The sequence below is a fragment of the Macaca nemestrina genome, chromosome X, assembly GCF_043159975.1.
Source record: "Macaca nemestrina isolate mMacNem1 chromosome X, mMacNem.hap1, whole genome shotgun sequence".
In the NCBI taxonomy this organism is placed as follows: Eukaryota; Metazoa; Chordata; class Mammalia; order Primates; family Cercopithecidae; genus Macaca; species Macaca nemestrina.
In genome coordinates this window covers 51,283,597-51,306,254 of record NC_092145.1, presented here as the reverse complement: position 1 = coordinate 51,306,254, position 22,658 = coordinate 51,283,597, and the positions used below count along the sequence as shown (strand labels likewise).

The window sequence follows — 22,658 nt, the reverse complement described above, 5'->3', positions numbered from 1 at the left end:
TCCCAGTACTTCCCTTTCCCCTTCCATATCAGTTGCAGTGAGCTGAAATGGTACCACTGCACTCCAGCCTGGGTGAGAGAGTAAGACCCTGTCTCAAAAATAAAAATTGGCTGGGCGCAGTGGCTCACTCCTGTAATCCCAGCACTCTGGGAGACCGAGCCCAGTGAATCACTTGAGGCCAGGAGTTCAACACCAGCTTGGCCAACATGGTAAAACCCCATCTCTACTAAAAATACAAAATTAGCTGGGCGTGGTGGCGCATGCCTGTAATCCCAGCTATTTGTGAGGCTGAGGCAGGGGAATCGCTAGAACCTGGGAGGCGGAGGTTGCAGTGAGCCAAGATTGCACCACTGCACTCCAGCCTAAGCAACAGAGCGAGAAACTCCATCTCAAAAAAATAAATATAGGCCGGGCACGGTGGCTCATGCCTGTAATCCCAGCACTTTGAGAGGCCAAGGCAGGCAGATCACAAGGTCAAGAGATCGAGACCATCCTGGCCAACATGGCAAAACCCCATCTCTACTAAAAATACAAAAATTAGCTGGTTGTGATGGTGTGCGCCTGTAGTCCCAGCTACTTGGGAGACTGAAGCAGGAGAATCACTTGAACCCAGGAGGCGGAGGTTGCAGTGAGCCAAGATTGTATCACTGCACTCCAGCCTGGTGACAGAGCAAGACTCCATCTCAATAAATAAACAAACACGCAAATAAATAAAATAAAAATAAAATAAAATGGCTTTTAGTAAATACTCTGTGCAAGACATTGTGCATTGAACTACTGATGCATTCTCTCATTTAAACTTCTCACCAAACCTGTGAAGCAGGTAGATATTCCCATTCTACAAAGATAACAGGACCAAAGAGATAAAGTAAGTTTCCCAGGGTCACACAGCCAATAAGCAGAAGATCTGGCATTTGAACTTAAGTTGTCTGACATCAGGTCTTGAATTTTTTATGACTACAATATACAGCCTCCTCTCCTTATTTATTTATTTATTTTGAGACAGAGTCTCACTCTGTTACCCAGGCTGGAGTGCAGTAGTGGGATCAAGGCTCAGCGCAGCCTGGACCTCCCGATCTCAAGAAGCAATCTTCCCACCTCAGCCTCCCAAGCAGCTAGGACTACAGGCATGTGCCACCACACCCTGATAATTTCTGTCTTTTTTGTAGAGACAGGATTCCGGTGTTTTGTTTGTTTGTTTGTTTGTTTTTGTGGGTAGGGATCACAGAATAGTTTCTGGCTTTCCTCCAGGGATAAGCCTGGGTTTTATTCTTGCATTAGCCCAGTGAGGGGAAATAATTACGTATAATCTTCATGGCTTGTGTTAAATTTAACTACTTCTTACTCACCACCTATTTTCTTCAACTAATCAGCTCTTGCTCACTCTGTAGGACTAGGTCAAAACTCATAGCTCCTGCAGGAAGCCTTCCCTGGTCTCTCCAATTACCCCCTTTAACATTGGTCTCTCCCAAATTCATTCTAAAGGAGAGGTACAAGTCTAATAAATTTTCTGGGGAATACCATAAACAGCAGAGGAAATTGGCAGTCCATCTCTGGGGGGGAAAAATGAGCTCAAACGTATCTCCAGATGTTTTCATATGTCTATGAGCACAGAAACAGTCTGACAGGGACAAAAACAACATGGTCTCACTGGCTGCCTATAGTTCTCACCCACTGGCCTGCTTGTGAATACAGCCCGGCCTCCACCCAGGACAGTCTTTTAGAGTCCTGAAGAGACAGGAGAAGGCCACCTTAAGCATTTTGTTGGTCAGTCCAAATCCTGCCCACCGCTAAGAAGTTCTGACCCAAATATATACATATATCAAGATTATTATTTCATATGGAGATCTGATTATGGCCCAGGCAAAACAGAAACCTATGAGTAGGGACTTTCAGAATAGCCGAGTAAGACCTTCCAAAAAATCTGCTCCTCAAATTAGTGATGAGAATATTGGCAAAATTGTTAAAATCAAGTTTTTCAATATGCTGGAAATTATCCAAAAGCTTGCAGCAATCTAAGGAGCATTTATTCAAGAAAACAACTGAATCTTGGCAAAAACACTGATCTTTGTGGCCTTTTAACTTGCTCTATTCACATCCCCTGCTCTACTGCTCAGTGATGGCCTTGAAAACCAGAAGCCTTGCAATTGCAGTAAGCTGTGAATTCCAGCTGCTGGGACAACTGGATATGCGTCTGGAAAACAAAGCTGGGCTCCTACTTTATACCACATGCCAAACTTACCTGAAAACAAAACAAAGGCATAGGAAAGAAAAATATAAAACGCCTAGAAAACACAGGTGTAAATCTTCAAAACCTTAGACATTCACATGAATTTTTACAATAAAAGAAGTGACTGAGACATGTTGTACCTTGGCCCATAACCATGTGGTCATTTGGTAGCCATATTCAACATTTATAACCAATATCTCTGAATGCTCACTGATTAAACAATTCCAACAGTACAAGGACTTCTACTTCTCTTTTTTTCCAGACAGGGTCTCACTCTTGTCACCCAGGCTGGAGTGATCACAGCTCACTGCAGTCTCCACCTCCTTGGCTCAAGCGATCCTCCCACCTCAGCCTCCTGAGTAGCTGGGACCACAGGCATGCACCACCACGCCTGGCTAATTTTTGAATTTTCTGTAGAGATGGGGTTTCACCATTGTTGCCAGGCTGGTCTCATACTGGGCTCAAGCGACCCACCTGCTTTGGCCTCCCAAATTGCTGGGATTACAAGCGTGAGCCACCACACCCAGCCCTAGAACTTCCATTCTTACCTACAGATAGAATAGGTTACCCAGCAAAAATTACTGATGCATATAAAATCTAAAATGTGGCCACATATGGAGACTTTAAAAGTGAACCAGCATTCTCACCACTATGCCTGACTAGTCTTTTAAAAGAAAAAGTGTTCAGGATCGGCCTGGGCAACATGGTTAAACCCTGTCTATACAAAAAACACAAAAATTAGCTGGGCATGGTGGCAGTCTCCCGTAGTCCCAGCTATTTGGGAGGCTGAGGTGGGAGGATTGTTTGAGCCTGGGAGTCGAGGCTGCAGTGAGCCATGATCTCACCGTTGCACTCCAACTGTCAACACAGTGGGACCCTGTTTCAAAAAAAGTGAACCAGATTCTGCCAGATTAAAAGAATGAAACTTCCATACATGTCATTGGAAATAACATTGTGTTTTCATCTCACACAATGAGACAGAGGTGAGCAAATGTCCTTTCAATCTCTGATAACTAAGTACTATTATCAGGGAAGACTGAACAGCTAAACGTCTTCACAGTTTCAACACTAATGGTAGCCATGTGTCATATGTTAAACACCTCAAATAAGATATACTGAGGCAAACATTCACATAACCACAGCAAAGTAGAAATTGTTTTTTATAAACAACTCAAGATAATTGGCTGAAAATGATTAGTGAGACTTCCTCAAAGGCTCGTCAGCATAGGCAACTACAATATTAAATCTTGTTACTCTGATTTCCGGCAAGATGGCCAAATAGGAAAAGCTCTGGTCTGCAGCTCCCAGCGAGACCGAGGCAGAAGGCGGGTGATTTCTCGAGGTCAGGAGATGGAGACCATTCTGGCTAACATGGTGAAACTCTGTCTCTACTAAAAATACAAAAAACAATTAGCCGGGCATGGTGGCGAGCGCCTGCAGTCCCAGCTACTCGGGAGGCTGAGGCAGCAGAATGGTGTCAACCTGGGAGGCGGAACTTACAGTGAGCCGAGATGGGCCACTGCACTCCAGCCTGGGTGACAGAGCGAGACTCCATCTCAAAAACAAACAAACAAACAAAACAGAAAGTGGGTGATTTCTGCATTTCCAACTGAGGCAAACAGGGTCTGGAGCAGACCTCCAGCAAACTCCAACTGATTTATTACAAGGAAAACTAACAAAGAAAGGAATTCCATCAACATCAACAAAAAGGACGTTGACACCAAAACCCCATCCATAGGTCACGAACATCAAAGACCAAAGGTAGACAAAACCACAAAGATGGGGAGAAACCAGTGCAGAAAGGCTGAAAATTCCAAAAACCAGAATGCCTCTTTTCCTTCAAAGGATCACAACTCCTCATCAGCAGGGAACAAAAGTGGACAGAGAATGAGTTTGACGAACTGACAGAAGTAGGCTTCAGAAGGTGGGTAATAACAAACTCCTCCAAGCTAAAGGAGCATGTTCTAACCCAATGCAAGGAACCTAAGAACCTTGAGAAAAGGTTAGACGAATGGCTAAATAGAATAACCAGTGTAGAGAAGAACATAAATGACCTGATGGAGCTGAAAAACACAGCACAGGAACTTCGTGAAGCATACACAAGTTTCAATAGCCAAATCAAGAGGAAGAAAGGATATCAGTGATTGAAGATCAACTTAATGAAATAAAGCAAGAAGACAAGATTAGAGAAAAAAGAGTGAAAAGAAAAGAACAAACCCTCCAAGAAATATGGGACTATGTGAAAAGACCAAATCTACGTTTGACTGGTGTACCTGAAAGTGACAGGGAGAATGGAACCAAGTTGGAAAACACTCTTCAGGATATTATCCAGGAGAACTTCCCCAACGTAGCAAGGCAGGCCAACATTCAAATTCAGGAAATACAGGGAACACCACAGAGATATTCCTCAAGAAGAGCAAACCCAAGACACATATCATCAGATTCACCAAGGTTGAAATGAAAGAAAAAATGTTAAGGGCAGTCAGAGAGAAAGGTCGAATTACCCACAAAGGGAAGCCCATTAGATTAACAGCAGAACAGCCAGAAGAGAGTGGGGGCCAATATTCAACATTCTTAAAAAAAAGACTTTTCAGGCCGGGCGCGGTGGCTCAAGCCTGTAATCCCAGCACTTTGGGAGGCCGAGACGGGCGGATCACGAGGTCAGGAGATCGAGACCATCCTGGCTAACACGGTGAAACCCCGTCTCTACTAAAAAATAAAAAAAAACCAGCCGGGTGAGGTGGCGGGCGCCTGTAGTCCCAGCTACTCGGGAGGCTGAGGCAGGAGAATGGCATAAACTCGGGAGGCGGAGCTTGCAGTGAGCTGAGATCCGGCCACTGCACTCCAGCCCGGGCGACAGAGCGAGACTCCATCTCAAATAAATAAATAAATAAATAAATAAGAAAAGACTTCAACCCAGAATTTCACATCCAGCCAAACTAAGCTTCGTATGTGAAGGAGAAATAAAAGCCTTTACAGACAAGCAAATGCTGAGAGATTTTGTCACCATCAGGCCTGCCTTACAAGAGCTCCTGAAGAAAGCACTAAACATGGAAAGGAAAAACCAATAGCAGCCACTGCAAAAAACATGCCAAATTGTAAAGACCATGACGCTATGAAGAAACTGCATCAACTAACGGGCAAAATAACCAGCTAGCATCATAATGACAGGATAAAATTCACATATAACAATATTAACCTTGAATGTAAATGGGCTACATGCCCAAATTAAAAGACACAGACTGGCAAATTGGATAAAGAGTCAAGACCCATCAGTGTGCTGTATTCTGGAGACCCATCTAATGTGCAACGACACACATAGGCTCAAAATAAAGGGATGGAGGAAGATCTACCAAGCAAATGGAAAGCAAAAAAAGCAGGGGTTGCAATCCTAGTCTCTGATAAAACAGACCTTAAACAGTGGAGGTCCACTCCAGACCCTGTTTGCCTCAGTTGGAAATGCAGACATCACTGGCCTTCTGCGTCAATCTCGCTGGGAGTTGCAGACCAGAGCTGTTCCTATTCAGCCATCTTGCTGGAAATCAGAGTAACAAGATTTAATATTGTAGTTGCCTATGATGACAAGCCTTTGAGGAAGTCTCACTAACCATTTTGAGCCAATTATCTTGAGTTGTTTACAAAACGATCAAAAGAGACAAACAAGGCCATTACATAATGGTAAAGGGATCAATGCAACAAATATATCCTAAATATACATGCACCCAATACAGGAGCACCTAGATTCATAAAGCAAATTCTTAGAGACCTACAAAGAGATTTAGAGTCTGACACAATAATAGTGGGAGACTTTAACACCCCATTGTCAATATTAGACAGATCAACGAGACAGAAAATTAACAAGGATATCCAGGACTTGAACTCAGCTCTGGACCAAGCAGACCTAACAGACATCTACAGAACACTTCACCCCAAATCAACAGAATATACATTCTTCTCAGCACCGCATTGCATGTATTCTAAGATTGACCACATAATTGGAAGTAAAACACTCCTCAGCAAATGTAAAACAGCAGAAATCACAACAAACTGTCTCTCAGACCACAGTGCAATCAAATTATAAGTCAGGATTAAGAAACTCACTCAAAACTGCACAAATACATGGCAACTGAACAATCTGCTCCTGAATGACTACCAGGCAAATAACAAAATGAAGGCAGAAATAAAGATGTTCTTTGAAACCAATGAGAACAAAGACATAACGTATCAGAATCTCTGGGGCACTTTAAAGCAGTGTGTAGAGGGAAATTTATAGCACTAAATGCCTACAAGAGAAAGCAGGAAGATTAAAATCAACACCCTAATATCACAATTAAAAGAACTAGAGAAGCAAGAACAAACAAATTCAAAAGCTAGCAGAAGACAAGAAATAACTAAGATCAGAGCAGAACTGAAGGAGAGAGAGACACGAAAAACCCTTCAAAAACAATCAATGAACCCAGGAGCTGGTTTTTTGAAAAGATTAAACAGAATAGATAGACCACTAGCCAGACTAATAAAGAAGAAAAGAGAGAAGAATCAAATAGACACAATAAAAAATGATAAACGGGATATCACCACCGATCCCACAGAACTACAAACTACCATCAGAGAATACTATAAACACCTCGATGCAAATAAACTAGAAAACACATATACACCCTCCCAAGACCAAACCAGGAAGAAGTAGAATCTCTGAGTAGACCAATAACAGGTTCTGAAATTGAGGCAGTAATTAATAGCCTACCACCCAAAAAAAGTCCAGGACCAGACGGATTCACAGCCGAATTCTACCTGAAGTACAAAGAGGAGCTGGTACCATTCCTTCTGAAACTATTCTAAACAATAGAAAAAGAGGGAATCCTCCCTAACTCATTTTATGAGGCCAGCATCATCCTGATACCAAAACCTGGCAGAGACACAACAAAAAGAGAATTTCAGACCAATATCCCTGATGAACATCAATGTGAAAATCCTCAATAAAATACTGGCATACCGAAACCAGCGGCACATCAAAAAGCTTATCCACCACGAGCAACTCAGCTTCATCCCTGAGATGCAAGGCTGGTTCAACATATGCAAATCAATAAACAAAATCAATCACATAAACAGAACAAATGACAAAAACCACGATTATCTCAACAGATGCAGAAAAGGCCTTCGACAAAATTCAACAGCCCTTCATGCTAAAAACTCTCAATAAACTAGGTATTGATGGAACGTATCTCAAAATAATAAGAGCTATTTATGACAAACCCACAGCCAATATCACACTGACTGGGCAAAAACTGGAAGCATTCCCTTTGAAAACCAGCACAAGACAAGGATGACCTCTTTAACCACTCCTATTCAACTTAGTATTGGAAGTTCTGGCTAGGGCAATCAGGCAAGAGAAAGAAATAAAGGGTATTCAATTAGGAAAAGAAGAAGTTAAATTGTCTCTGTTTGCAAATGACATGATTGTATATTTAGAAAGCTCCATCTCTCAGCCCAAAATCTCCTTAAGCTGATAAGAAACTTCTGCGAAGTCTCAGGATACAAAATCAATGTGCAAAAATCACAAGCATTCCTATACACCAATAACAGACAGAGAGCCAAATCATAAGTGAACTCCCATTCAATTCACAGATGCTACAAAGAAAATAAAATACCTAGGAATCCAAATTTCAAGGAATGTGAAGGACCTCTTCAAGGAGAACTACAAACCACTGCTCAACGAAATAAAAGAAGACACAAACAAATGGAAGAAGATTCCATGCTCATGGGTAGGAAGAATCAATATCGTGAAAATGACCATACTGACCAGAGTAATTCATAGATTCAATGCTATCCCCATCAAACTACCACTGACTTTCTTCACAGAAATGGAAAAAAACTACTTTAAAGTTCATATGGAACCAAAAAAGAGTCCACATAGCCAAGACAAACCTAAGCAAAAAGAACAAAGCTGGAGGCATCACGCTACCTGACTTCAAACTATACTACAAGGCTACAGTAACCAAAACAGCATGGTTCTGTACCAAAACAGAAAGATAGACCAATGGAACAGAACGGAGGCCTCAGAAATAACACCACACATCTACAACCATCTGATCTTTGACAAACCTGACAAAAACAAGAAATGGGGAAAGGATTCCCTATTTAATAAATGGTGTTAGGAAAACTGGCTAGCCACATGCAGAAAGCGGAAGCTGGAATCTTTCCTTACGCCTTATATAAAAATTAACTCAAGGTGGATTAAAGACTTAAACGTGAGACCTAAAACCATGAAAACCCTAGAAGAAAACCTAGGCAATACCATTCAGGGCATAGGGATGGGCAAAGACTTCATGACTAAAACACCAAAAGTAGTGGCAACAAAGGCCAAAATAGACAAATAGGATCTAATTAAACTAAAGAGCTACCACACAGCAAAAGAAACTATCAGCAGTGAACAGGCAACCTACAGAATGGGAGAAAATTTTTGCAATCTAGCCATCTGACAAAGGGTTAATATCGAGAATCTACAAAGAACTTAAATTTACAAGAAAAAAATCGAACAACTCTGCCAAAAAATGGGCAAAGGATACGAACAGACATTTCTCAAAAGAAGACATTTATGTAGCCAACAAACTTATGAAGAAATGCTCATCATCACTGGTCATTAGAGCAATGCAAATCAAAACTACAATGAGATACCATCTCATGCCAGTTAGAATGGCGATCATTAAAAAGTCAGGAAACAACAGATGCTGGAGAGGATGTGGAGGAATAGGAATGCTTTTACACTGTTGGTGGGAGTGTAAATTAGTGCAACCACTGTGGAAGACAGTGTGGTGATTCCTCAAGGATCTAGAAGCAGGAATAACATTTGACCCAGCAATCCCATTACTGGGTATATACCCAAAGGATAATAAATCATTCTACTATAAAGACACGTGCACATGTATGTTTACTGCAGCACTATCCACAATAGCAAAGTCTTGGAACCAACCCAAATGCCCATCAATGACAGACTGGATAAAGAAAATGTGGCATATATACATCATGGAATACTATGTAGCCATAAAAAGGATGAGTTCATGCCCTTTGCAGGGACATGGATGAAACTGGAAACCATCATTCTCAGCAAAGTAACACAAGAAGAAAAAAACCAACCACCACATGTTCTCACTCATAAATAGGAGTTGAACAATGACAACACATGGACACAGGGAGGGGAACATCACACGCTGGGGCCTGTCAGGGGGTTGGGGGCTGGGGGAGAGACAGCATTAGGAGAAATACCTAATGCAAATGATGAGTTGATGGGTGCAGCAAACCAACATGTCACATGTATACCTATGTAACAAACCTGCACGTTGTGTACATGTACCCCAGAACTTAAAGTATAATAACAAAAAAAGAAAAAAAAATCTTGTTACTCACTGAATAGTTGGCCAATGTTAATATTATTACTACTTTTTACTTACAAAAAACTCCACACACTTCTGTTAGTTTTAATCAAGATGTTCAGTTAAAAAATAAATAGTTCAAGATCTTACTTTAAAAGGAGGCACAATTATCTATGGATTTTTCATTTATCCACAGCAATTTCATTTAGCATAATGGATAAATTCTCTTTCCATTTTCTCCTCTACTGTCCACTCTGAAGTCTCTGGGATCAAAGCACCCCTCATCAGCAGCAAAGCAAAATGCTTTGTGTACCAGCCTGTTTCTTCTCTACTGACTATTTGCCTTCCTTGCTCCTTTTACTTCAATCCTTTTATGTTAACCAAGCTCTCCACCTCTGTTTGAATTACTATTGCTTCATAATAAACCAATCCAAATTTAGTGGCATTAAACAATCATTTTACTTTGTTCTAGGATTCTGTGGTTTAAGAATTGAGACATCATGGAACAGAGACAGCTTGTTTCTACTTCATGATGTCTGGGGCCTCAGCTGGGAAAACCAGAAGGCTGGGGGCCATAATCATTTAGGAGTTTTCATTTATAGGCTACTGGTAAATGTTGGCTATTAGCTGGAACCTCAGCTAGGGCTGTTGATCAGAGGACCTATAGGTGGCCTTACCATAGGCCTGGGCCTTCTAACAGTACGGCAGCCTCAGGGTAATCAGACTTTGTACACGGCAGCTCAGGGCTGTAAAGGTGAATGTCACTGCACGTGAGCCAGAAGCTACACTGCCTCTTATAACCTAGCCTCAGAAGTCACAGTCTCACTGCCCCCTATTCTATTGGTTAATATAATCAAAGTCTGCCCAGATTGAAAGGAGAGGAGATATTTGACCCTACTTCTCAATGGAAGGTTGGCAAGGTCACATTACAGAAGAGAGTATGGGATGAGAGGTACTATGGTGGCCATCTCTGAAAAATATAATCTGCCACTTTCTCCCATGTACTTCTCATGCTTAAGTATACTTTGATCTGATTTTTTAGGGAAAAACCACCTCGGAGACTAATACTTTAACTGAGGCTCATGGTAACCAGAGGGCTCGGCACGGTGGCTCATGCCTGTAATCCCAGCACTTTGGGAGGCCAAGGTGGAAGGATCACTTGAGGTCAGGAGTTCGAGACCAGTCTGGCCAAGATGGCAAAACCCCATCTTCACTAAAAATACAAAAATTAGCTGGGCGTAGTGGCGCACATCTGTAGTCCCAGCTACTTGGGAGGCTGAGGCAGGAAGATCACCTGAACCCAGGAGGCGGAGGCTGCAGTAAGCCAAGATCGCACCACTGCACTCTAGTCTGGGTGACAGAGCAAGACTCCATCTCAAAAAGAAAAAGAAAAAGATAACCAAATGCTTTCACCCACATCCAGCCCCAAGCTTTCCTGTTCAGCATAGCTGACTATTTATCTACTATAAATGGCCAGGAAATCTGGCCTCCAATAAGCTGTTGGACTCAGCACTGATCACTCTGGAGGAAAAAAAGCAGCCACTGACATGTGGCAACTGGCCTGGCACTCGAAGCTGGGCCTTGGTGTTCTCCCGATGCACATAACAATTTCTAAACTGCCACTATCAGACAAGGCCACTATGTGACCACAGTGACCAAGAAAAAAGCAAGACCACCTCGTAATTGTATCTGAAGAAACAAAACATGAACTTTGACCAGGCCATAAAAATGACCAAACACTCTGCTATCCTGGGTAACAGTGACTGTTGCTACTTTACCAATTAGCCTCCTTCTGGATAAGATTCATTAAGATACCAAATCATAGAATTATTCCTATTTCCTAACAGAGTCCAATCCAGGGCAAAGCCTCACTTATTTAAATCTTGCCCAAATTCACCTAACACAGATTCAAATCCCATAATAAGTCCTTGCTGACACCCTCCAACAGAGAAGCACCACAGCACCCATGGTGTGTGCTCTCCCTCCATGTAATGCACTGAGCAATCAACCCAACCTGTTCAACCACAGGTGTGTTCCTGGTGGTCTTGGGCTAGAGGGCACTGACAACTCCTCTAAGGACCTTGCATAATAAAACTCATTTCTAGCAGAGGTCACTTCCCATCCCCTGAATTCTAGCTTTCGGTCAGACTTTCGATTTGGCTCTTCTACACTGCAGTTTTGGCAGACAATTATATAAACTCCTTAGACTGCCAGAAGCTATTAAATTGCCCCTAAAGTTTTATATATGTGTGTATACACACACACACACACACACACGTCTTAAATATATGTGTATATGAGATCTGGTCCCCCAGGTTTCCTCCTTATCACCTTATCAAGTACAGAAAGGTTATTCCAATAACAGTGGCAACAGCTGCCCTGTCCCCAGCATGGTCACAGGACCTAAAGGAAATATGGCTTCACACACACAGAGTGCTTAAGCCTCTGCTTTGGGAAAAGCAATAGGTAGGCACAGGACATCTCATTTGCAGATCCCAGATTCACAATCCTATTTCTGCCACCTCCTCCTCCTCCTCCTCCTCCTCCTCCTCCTAGTGTATTCTTCATTTTTATCCTAATCTTATTTTGCAAAGAAAAAACGTGACAATATCATTACCCTTTTCCTCCTTTCCTTTATAGTTCTCATTTGCTTGATGCAAGGACTCTTACCCTCAGAAAAACCGTTCCAAAGAAAACACTGACCTCCATAACCTAGTAGTTCAGTGCCAGACCAGAATCCCCACCCAACTTCAGGTCAGAGACACATACTGATTTAAAGTTTAGTTTAAGGAATCAGCTGTAGCACACAGAAAACATGGACTGGAAACAATCCCATCTGAACTTGAATTCTGGAGTAATCGTGTTTGCTGCTTTGATACTCTTGACCCAAAATTCTCCTTCACAACCATCTGTAAACTCTCAGGGTCCCTGAGATACTGCATGTTCATGCAACAAAATTAAATCATTACTACTCAGGCATCATTTAGGAAATGGAGCTGCAGAGTTCAAACTTACATAGGTTTGTTTTATCTCCTCACATTTCACGAAAAATAACACTGCCTGTAAGACTAGGTGTGGATTTAGACAGAGATGAGGACTAGTGTGGAGGGGCAGGGTAAGTGCACAAGCATGAAGTGAGAGGCTCACCAATCACGTGGAAAATCTGATTAATTTTCAGGAGTCATATGTGGTTGTCTTGCTGACTCCTTTGGAATATGGATATGATAGAGAACAGATTTTTCTTTTTTTTTTTTTTTTTTTTTTTTTTTTTTTTTTTTTTGAGATGGCGATCCATTCTTGTCGCCCAGGCTGGAGTGCAATGGCACGATCTCGGCTCACTGCAACCACCTCCGCCTCCCAGGTTCAAGTGATTCTCCTGCCTCAGCCTCCCAAGTAGCTGGGACTACAGGCGCGCACCACCACACCCAGCTAATTTTTGCATTTTCAGTAGAGACGGGGTTTTGCCATATTGGCCAGGATGGTCTCGATCTCCTGACCTTGTGATCTGCCTGCCTTGGCCTCTCAAAGTGCTGGGATTACAGGCGTGAGCCACCACCCCCAGCCTAGGAACAGATTTCTGAAACATCCAAGGCACTGGCCATCCTAGCACCTTGCTGGCCCCTACAAACACTCACAATAGACTCAGGCCAGTTTGTATGGACTTTTTGGTTGTCTTTTTATGTGTGTCTGAGTGTTTGGTTTGGGGTTTCACTTATTTTGTTTTGTAACTGGCCTAGCAAGATTTGGGATGAAGCATTGACTAGAGTCTAGAATGATCAGTGAAATTTCTGAAAATGTGTCCTAGCCTTTTTCAGGGTCATGGAAGGGGGTTTGAACAGGAGGTATAACTGTGGACTGCCACCCTACAGGAGTCTGTTTAGAGCCAACCCCTAAAGGAAGGCTTCAAATTAATCTGTAACACAATGAGATTTCTGATTCTGTGTTCTAAATAAAATGATTACAGTCACACCTTGCAAAGCAACAGGAATATATTCTGAGAAATGCATCGTTAGGCAATTTCATTGTGAGAACATCATAGACAGTACTTACACAAACCTAGAGTGTGTGTGTGTATATATACATATTTTTTTCTCATATGAAAAACAAAATGTCCCAGTACCAATAATGAACATCAATCATTACCCCAACTGATCTGTAAGGCCAGTATCAAGTGCTGTATATCAGGTTTCTATATATGCTCCATTATAATCTCATGGGACTACCATCATATATGTGGTCCATCGTTGACCAAAATGCCACTATGCAATGAATGACTGTATTTCTTCTAAAGGGAGGGTTTTATTGGTGGGGGGGAACTACCTACCAATTCTGACTTCTTACACTAATCTTTCTCTGTCAATTAGCTTGTCACATTGTCTTTTTAATTTTTAACCTCAAATATAATTTATTACCAGAAATTAGGAACACTTCATTTTTTGTTGTTGACATAGTGGAGGTGTGAATTCCACTGTAAACAACTACTTGAATATAAAAAAACCAGCAAGGGATTTGAATAGAAAACAGCTACTTTGTGTTTTTAACCAATTTATGGTATAAGTCACTGTGACAACTACAATGGAGAAAAACAATTCGCTTTGTTTAGTTCAGGAAGATGATCTTTGCTCGACCATTCAAAACACACAAGCAACAAAAACACATCCATTTTATTAAAGACTTAAATATATGACCTGAGACCATAACACTACAAGAAGGAAACCTAGGGAAGAAACTACAGGACACTGGTGGGCGATGAATTTGGGGGTTTGACCCCAAAAGCTCAAATAACAAAAGCAAAACTAGACAAATGAGATTATATCAAACTAAAATGCTTCTGCACAGCAAAGAAAACAATTAACAGAGTGGAGAGACAGCCTACAGATTGGGAGAAAATATTTGCAAGCCCTACTTCTAATAAGAGGTTAATGTCCAAAATATATAAGGAACTCAAACAACTCAATAGCAAAAAGACAAATAACCTGATTAACAAATGGACAAAGGATCTGAATAGACGTTTCTCAAATGAAGACACACAAATGGCCAACAGGCATAAGAAAAAATGCTCAACATCACTAATTGCTAGTGACATGCAAATTAAAATCACAGTGATATATTACCTCACACCTTTCGGAATGGCTATTATCAACAAGATGAAAGATAACAGGCCAGGATATGGAGAAAAGGCAACCCTATACATTATTGGTGGGAATATAAATTAGTACAGCCATTATGGAAAACTGCATGGAGGTTCCTCAAAAAATTAAAAATAGAATTACCATATGATCCAGCAATCCCACTTCTGAGTATATATACAAAGAATTTGAAATCAGTATGTCGAAGAGATATCTGCACTCTCATGTTCATTGCAGGATTTATCACAATAGCCAAGTTATGGGATCATCCTAAGTATCCATCAGTGGATGAACAGATAAAGCAAATGTGCTATACATACACAATGGAATACTATTCAATCTTCAAAAATCAGGAAAATCTGTCCATTGATGAGCCTGGAGGATATTATGCTAAGTGAAATAAGCCAGGCACAGAAAGACAAATACTTCATGTTCTCACTTGTATGTGGAATCTAAAACAATGGAACCCACAGAAGCAGGTAATAGAATAGTGGTGATAATTCAAAATTTCATATTGCAAAATAGCTAAGAGTACATTTCAAATGTTAACACCACAAAAAAACTATTAAGTTCCATGTTGAGTCATTTTTGTGTAAAAAAAGATAAATATTTTAGGTGATGAATATGTTATTTAGCTTGATTTAATCATTCTACACTGTACACATATAATACCACTTTGAACTCCATAAATGTATACAATTTGTTAATATACAATAAAATTATACAAATATAAAAATAAAAAGATTTTCTAAGCAGTGTCAAGTAAGTCAATTTTATTTCATATCTACTGTGTCTGAATTCAGACATGCCTGACCTTTAGGAGTGTGCCTAGCCTTCCCTATGGGAGATTTTTCTTTTTTTCTTTTTTTGAGACAGAGTCTCGCTCTGTCGCCCAGGCTGGCAAGCAGTGGCGCAATCTTGGCTCACTGCAACCTATGCCTCCCGAGTTCTAAGGGATTCCAGGAGATATTCTTTCAGATTTATTGTCAGTTCCGTTTGGACCTATAGTTCTCCATGTATGGCCCCATGTCCAGGAGTATCAGCATCTCCTGGGAACTAGTTAGAAATGTAAATTCAGGGGTCCACTGCTGACCAACTGTAGGGGCAACTCTGTGGATGGGACCTAGCAATCTTTATTTTAAGAAACCCTCCATCTGATTCTGATTCACAGGAAAGTTTGGGAGCCACTGACTTAGACTGCTATACTGTTGTTTATCTGGTAAACAAAGAGGCTGCTTTCTTGTTCAGAAGCTTTAAAATATTGCTTAGGATTTCTGCTGGGTGCACAATTCCCTGCTGTGAACCGAGTTTGCTAGAAAACCAAATAACTGGCACCTCCACTGTAGTCCTACCCAGAGCTTGCAGGCTTTGCACTCACGTAAGACTGATTCTTCCAGAGGGGCCTGGAAGTGCCAATGTGATGGGCAAATGCTCTTACCAGAAATAAACTAGCTGTGGGAGCCGGGTGCGGTGGCTCATGCCTGCAATCCCAGTACTTTGGGAGGCCGAGGCAGGCGGATCACTTGAGGTCAGAAGTTCAAGGCCAACGTGGCCAACATGGTGAAACCTCGGCTCTACTATAAATATAAAAATTAGCCAGGAGTGGTGGCGGGCGCCTCTAACCCCAGCAACCCGGGAGGCTGAGGCAGAAGAATCGCTTGAACCCGGTAGGCGGAGGTTGCAGTGAGCCGAGATCACGCCACTGCATTCCAGTCTGGGCGACAGAAGTAGAGAGACTCCTTATCAAAAAAAAAAAAAAAAAAAAAAAAAAGAAAGAAAGAAAAAGAAAAGAAAAGAAAAAGAAAGAAAGAAAAAGGAAAGAAAAGAAAAGAAAAAGAAACTAGTTTTGGGCCTTAAATGCTACTCAGTTCTCCAGTTCACCTCAACAGGGAGGGAAGGTGCCTGGAGGAAAATCGCACTTCGTTTTTGCCCTGCTTATTTTGTCTTCAAAATATATGATAAATCACCACATCAAAGAGCCGTCCCAGATCTAAACTCCCAGGTGAGTTCGGTGGCACCCAGTAGGTTTTCACAACACAGGATCTCTGCCTCCTTGTATTGTAATAGCCTGTCTCCAAATGCAGATAGCAACCGGCAGGCTGTAAATGTCGAGGGAAAAGCCTAATTCCTTTCCTCATCCGGAGCCTCTAGTGCAGTACCCAGCACAGAGCAGGTACTTGGTATTTTGGTAAGGGAATCAATCAACGCATCAATAGCGGAATCTGAAACCAGCGACCCAGATCTTTCCATAAAATCATCCTGCCGAGATGGGATTCAGATGTATTGGTGCCCTGTAGACAACACGTTTTCGCCCTGATTTTATCCTCCATTCATCTGTCCGCCCCCCCCCCCCGAGACCCCGCCTGTCCCCAGCCAAAAATAGTAAGATTCACACATCTCAGTGTCAACACACACAACACAGTTGACACGCCCCTTAATCCTACAGCTACGCAATCAATTCTCGCCGCCGGGTCCGTCCTCTTGTCAGTTCCTCCGACTCCTCATCCCCTCGCAACTTCCGATCCCCTATCACTTCCATTCCCGTTTGCCTACTCGGCTGGAAGCAGGATGTGTCTACGCCTTCAGCCCATAAGAAGTGCTACAAACCTCCGCCTCGCTCGCTTTCATGACGGCGACCCACGGCCCCTGTCCTGTGGCCTCGGAGAGCAGCGGCAGTCCCAGTGACCGGACCCTCGCCCATCCACCGCCCTCCCTGAAGCGACGCACAACGGAGCTCCCACAATACTCTTTGCTTCCGCTCTCGCCTTCCGCCCTGCGCTCAGCCGCCCCCCTCTTCGCCCCCTCCCCGCCCCGCCCCGCCTCGACATTAACCCCTTTGCGGCCACGTCCGTTGGCTGATCTGTTTGGGAGAGCCAGGCGACTAATCTCGTAAAGAGACCAAAAAGACACAGGTAAAAAGACCTAAAAGACTTAGTCATCTGTTGGAACATTTCCCCAGTTTGTTTTTAAGTTGGCTTGCAAGCTTATCAATCATTATTAAACAGGAGCTTAACTTACTTAGGTGAACAGTTCACGATGACGCCTTCAAGCTGCTAGACCAACCCAAACTCCGAATTTGCAGTTTCTGACCTTTCACCTTGAACCTGTGCCCTTTCTACCCTCCATTCTCCATCTCCTTTTGGTTCTTGTCTGACTCTTTAACTGAGTATGTAAAGAGCACAGACTTTGAAACCTGAGTTCCCGCGTTCGAATTCCCACTGTACCACTATCTAACCATGGCATCTTGGGCAAGTGATTCAAGCATGCTATTCCTTGGCTTTCTCATCTGTAGAATGGGTATAATAATAGTACTTACCTCCAGAGTTGCAGTTAAAATATTAAAATTTCACATGTGAGGAACACCTAGAACATTGCCTGTCATGGAGTTAAGCAGTATATTGAAATATAAATTATGATTGAATTTGTTCTCACCTAAGACCTCTGGCTAATAAATAATAAATGATAATAATCATTTCACCTGGGATAGAGGGGATTGCCCTGTTCTCTCCAGGCTAAGGCAGTAATACCTGATTCTAGGGACTGCTGATATGGAAATTACTACCACTCTGGTTGGAGTCAGAAGAGTATATTAAAGAGTCTCTTTGTACTGTCCTAAAATAAGCAAAACCCAACATTTGCAGTTCCATGGACCATGCACTATGATAAGTGCTTTAAACCCATTTTGTTGTTATTGCTTCATCCTCACAATAACCCTTTGCTGGTTGTTAAGTGTATTACCCTTTCCTGTCCTCTTTGTCTGCTTAAAGCAGCTAAGAAAACTCAGATTAGTCACATTGCATATAAATCAATAACTTGCCCACGGTCACAGAGCTAATAACAAATAGAGCCAAGACTTAAACCCAGATACATTCAGATGTGTCCTAGTATCTCTCAAATATCACCGAGAAAAAAAGCCACCATAAATTCTTTTCAAGTGCTCTCTCTCCCCCGATTCCCCACCCCAAGAGTTGCTCAATGCCCATACAGGAAGACTAGGTTCATTTCAGAAGCAGCAGCGCAGACCCCAGTAAGGCAAAGATCTCTCCCTTGAAGGCTGGCAGCCAAAGAGGTGACTATACTAGGAACTGGCATAAACAGCTCACTCATTGCCCTCCACTGTGCCACACAGGCCCTGTTACTGCCTATAGTACTGAAGACTACTGGGGATAAAGGTATAGGGCCTTCACTTCATCCCACCATTCTGTAAAGCTTGGATATTAACGAAGATCTTGCTTATTTTAGGACAGTACAATGAGACTCTTTAACATACTCATCTGACTCCACCTAGAGTGGTAGTAGTAATTTCCATATCAGCAGTCCCTAGAGTCAGGAATTACTGCCTCAGCCTGGAGAGAACAGGGCCATCCCCTCTGTCCCAGGTTAAAACAGAATAGGAATTCCCTCTGTTCCTTCAGAGTGTATGGTACTCAGGATGTTGTTATTCTTGCTCCACACCCACCCACTCTCACTTCCCAACTTATCATCAGGTGGTCCACAGTGGTTTTTTCAGGGGAAGGATTGGTGATGGTGAAGGGACTGAAGGAGAAGGTAAATCGCCAGGTTTGCTGAAGGTAAATGAAGCACTGCTTTGTCCCTACCTCTGTACCTCTTTTGTAGCTCCCTGACCTTATTTCTCATTTGGCATTTCAGAACCCATCACTCCACACCTAGGAAACCCTCTTGGGTTTGAATTGCAGGCAAATCATCTTGTCTTTTATTTTCTCCCCCGACACCCAACAGTAGCATACATGTCTGGACTTGGCCAAATTTAAAAACAAAAATAACAGAGGTAGGATTGAAAAACTTTTTACTTAATTTTCTCCATTATTTCTAGCTGTCAAACTATTAGAAAATGTCAGTGTAAGGGGTAGAGCTGTGAGAAGTCGAGTTCCAGAGGCCAGGAAAGAGAAAAATCCTGATGCAAAGCAAAAGTGTTGGCAGAGGAAAGACAAACTGACAAGAGTGTCTCTAGGGTCGGTAGAAATAAACAAATGGTGGAAATTGGTGAGTGGGTCTCATACACAAAGAAACCTTTCCCTTTCAGCTCCTTTCACCCTACACACCATATCCCCATTCCAGAGATTTCCACTGCCTTAAATTCTCCTAACCAACCCAGTTCTTTCCTTGCTGGGCATCTTGCCCTAATGGCAGAATTCACCACCAGCTGCTACTGCTAAGCAAACTGGGTAGTTGAGGGGAGAGGATGTTCGTAAACCCAATGTTAGAAAGGGAGATGTGTTCCTAGCATCCCTAGTTGTACTCGTAGCATATTTTTAGAAGCAGTGTTCTACGTACATAATTTAAGTGTTCAGGTTCTGCAGTGCTTCCTTCAGTATGTTTCAGTTATTTGTTTCTTAAGAACTGTTCTGGGATCCTAACATATATATGACAGTGTTTCTATGCCATAGTGTTTTACACAGCTGGTGACCAGTTCAGGCCCCCTTTACAAGGCAGATAGATCCATCCCCCAGCTGCTGTGGGTATTAGCTGATAAATACAGCTGCTTCCTTCTCTGCAGAATTGCACTCTGCAGAAGAGGTTCATTGCCTGGGAGATTGCTGTTTAATACCCCCAACCCCTACACACACAACCCTGCAGCCAAAAGCAATGACTGACTGATGATGGGGGTACAAGGTACCTTGCCTCAAGGTTGACCAATTCTATGGTGCAAATCCTACTCCAGAGCTCCTCCTGGGATTAGGCTAGAGCTCGTTTCCAGTGAGTTTAGGTTTTTTCCCTCAGCCATATCCTGCTTCTCTCACTCCCCTGCTGCTGAGAGCACTCGCTCTAAATCACTTGCACAAGAATCATGCCCCACCTCTGGCTCTGCTTCTAGGGAACCCTAATACTCATGCTCAGCTCATGTTTGTCAGAGGATTATGTAAAGAAGTCCCTCTGTAGACCCTCTGTTGTAGGCAGAGCCATCATACCCATCTCTGGGGAAGTCAGGAGTGAGTTAAGATGTAACTGGATAAGACTCCTCAAGTCAAACTTGAACATCTGTCCTAACTCAGATTAAAATGAGATCTGCCCTATTCCTGAAATCTACTGTCTTGGTGACACCAGCAGACTACATTCTATCAAATTAGAAATGAAGATTGTTTGTGCTTCATTGTGGAAAAATGTTTTTATTAAAAATAGTTATGTGGCATTTGTTAAAATTTTAGTTAGGTCACAATTATTTTGTGATAGATACTGCTATAATAGCATGAATCTTAAATTTATCAGCTGTTGGTTGCTATATGTCTGTTGAGTGTAAACTCTGTGTTATCAGAGATGATCAAAGAATGAGCCCAAGGTTAGATACCTGATAAGGATGCTCCGATTAGTCTAGAAGTGTTAAAAAAAAAAAAAAAAGAAACAACAATAGACCAGATTACCAGCTTGCAAATAATAAAACATATCCTAATTTAATAATTCTTCTATGATTCAGAAGACATACTGAATCATCTTTACAAACCTCAATCATAATATTGTAAAAGTGTACAAGTACTAGTTAAGAGTAATGTTCAGATTGAAAAAAAAGTTCAGGTTGAAAATGACCAGATTGTTAAAATATATATTTGCAAGGAGGAAAATTTCAAAACATCTAGCATCTCCTCCAAAATATATATCCTATTATTTACATAGTACATAATGTATAGTCACTGATTCTAATCTCACTTGACTAAGTCCATTCCTCTAGCTACAATAAAAGAACCAAGATAATAATTTTCTTTGGGATTACCTAGTTCTGAATATATTTTAATACATTCCTTTTGCTATGACCTCTTGTAATTGGTTCCTTTTATTATTTTTATTTACATATATTATATATCATAATTTATTTTAATTCCTTTTTTGCTGTATGGAAGCAAATATATGATCATCTTCCTCTCCAAAAAATCAGATTATGGAGGGTCTTTTAAGTGGTTACTTTTGGCAGCTAAAACAAACATTTTCTTAAGAAAATATCATTAAACTAAAAATTCATACTGATCTGAGAAATGTTGGTTATTTCTGAAAAGCCCTTTCTACGTTAGTCAAATAAATTATAATATTTATAAGTCTCATGGAATGTTTTAGTTGTGTACAAGATTTTCATTAAAGCATAGGAAAGAATATCATAGCTACTTGCTTAACACACATATACATCAAAGAGGAGATATGACTTTCCTAACTTATCTGTAACAATGGTTAAACAAAGGTTTGGTAAGAGCAATTAAAGAATGGTGAATTACCCCATTCATTAAAATTTTTAAAGTACTTAAAATTAGACTGGATAGAATTTTACAGGGGAGCAATATATCATTTTTTTTTTTTAAAAAGAAGAAGAAAGAGGCTGGGTGCAGTGGCTCACCCCTATACAATTTGGGAGGCTGAGGCGGGCAGATCACAAGGTTAGGAGTTTGAGACAAGTCTGATCAACATGGTGAAACCCCATCTCTACTAAGAATACAAAAATTAGCCAGGCGTGGTGGTGCACACCTGTAATCCCAGCTACTCAGGAGGCTGAGGCAGGAGAGTAGCTTGAACCCAGGAGGTGGAGGTTGCAGGTTGCAGTGAGCCAAGATTGTGGCACTGCACTCCAGCCTGGGCAACAGAGCAGACAGAGCATGACTCTGTCTCAAAAAACAAACAAAAAAAAAAAAAAGAGAAAAGAAAAGAAGAAGAAAATTATACGAGGACAAATGTAAAAATGTTATAATCGTCCCCCTGGCTGTTATTTCTCAAAATTTTTTTTGCCATCAACCCTTAAGGGTGTGAACAAAAGTTCTCTGAAAAAGAATTTGGAGGAAAGACACTTTATTTCACTGAACAGTTTGCAAACAGGTTTAAGATGAAGGTGTATTCCAGACAACAAAAAGAGTGTTTAGGTTTAATTGCAAAAGTTCACACCCAAGTTCCCAATCACATCCATTTATGCAAATGAAGGATAAAACTTGCTTA

At 41.6% G+C, this 22,658-nt stretch overlaps 1 protein-coding gene across 2 annotated transcripts in view; it reads right to left on the bottom strand.

Annotated features, from left to right (window-relative positions):
• The window catches only part of LOC105499696 (solute carrier family 25 member 53), a 56,187-nt gene extending 38,713 nt beyond the window's left edge, over positions 1–17,474 (bottom strand). For both annotated transcript variants that reach the window (XR_011618091.1, XM_011772459.3), the window contains exon 1: positions 17,337–17,474. The gene's annotated coding sequence lies outside the window, so the exon portion shown is untranslated. The remainder of the gene's footprint in view (positions 1–17,336) is intronic.
• Between the last annotated feature and the right edge of the window lie 5,184 nt (positions 17,475–22,658).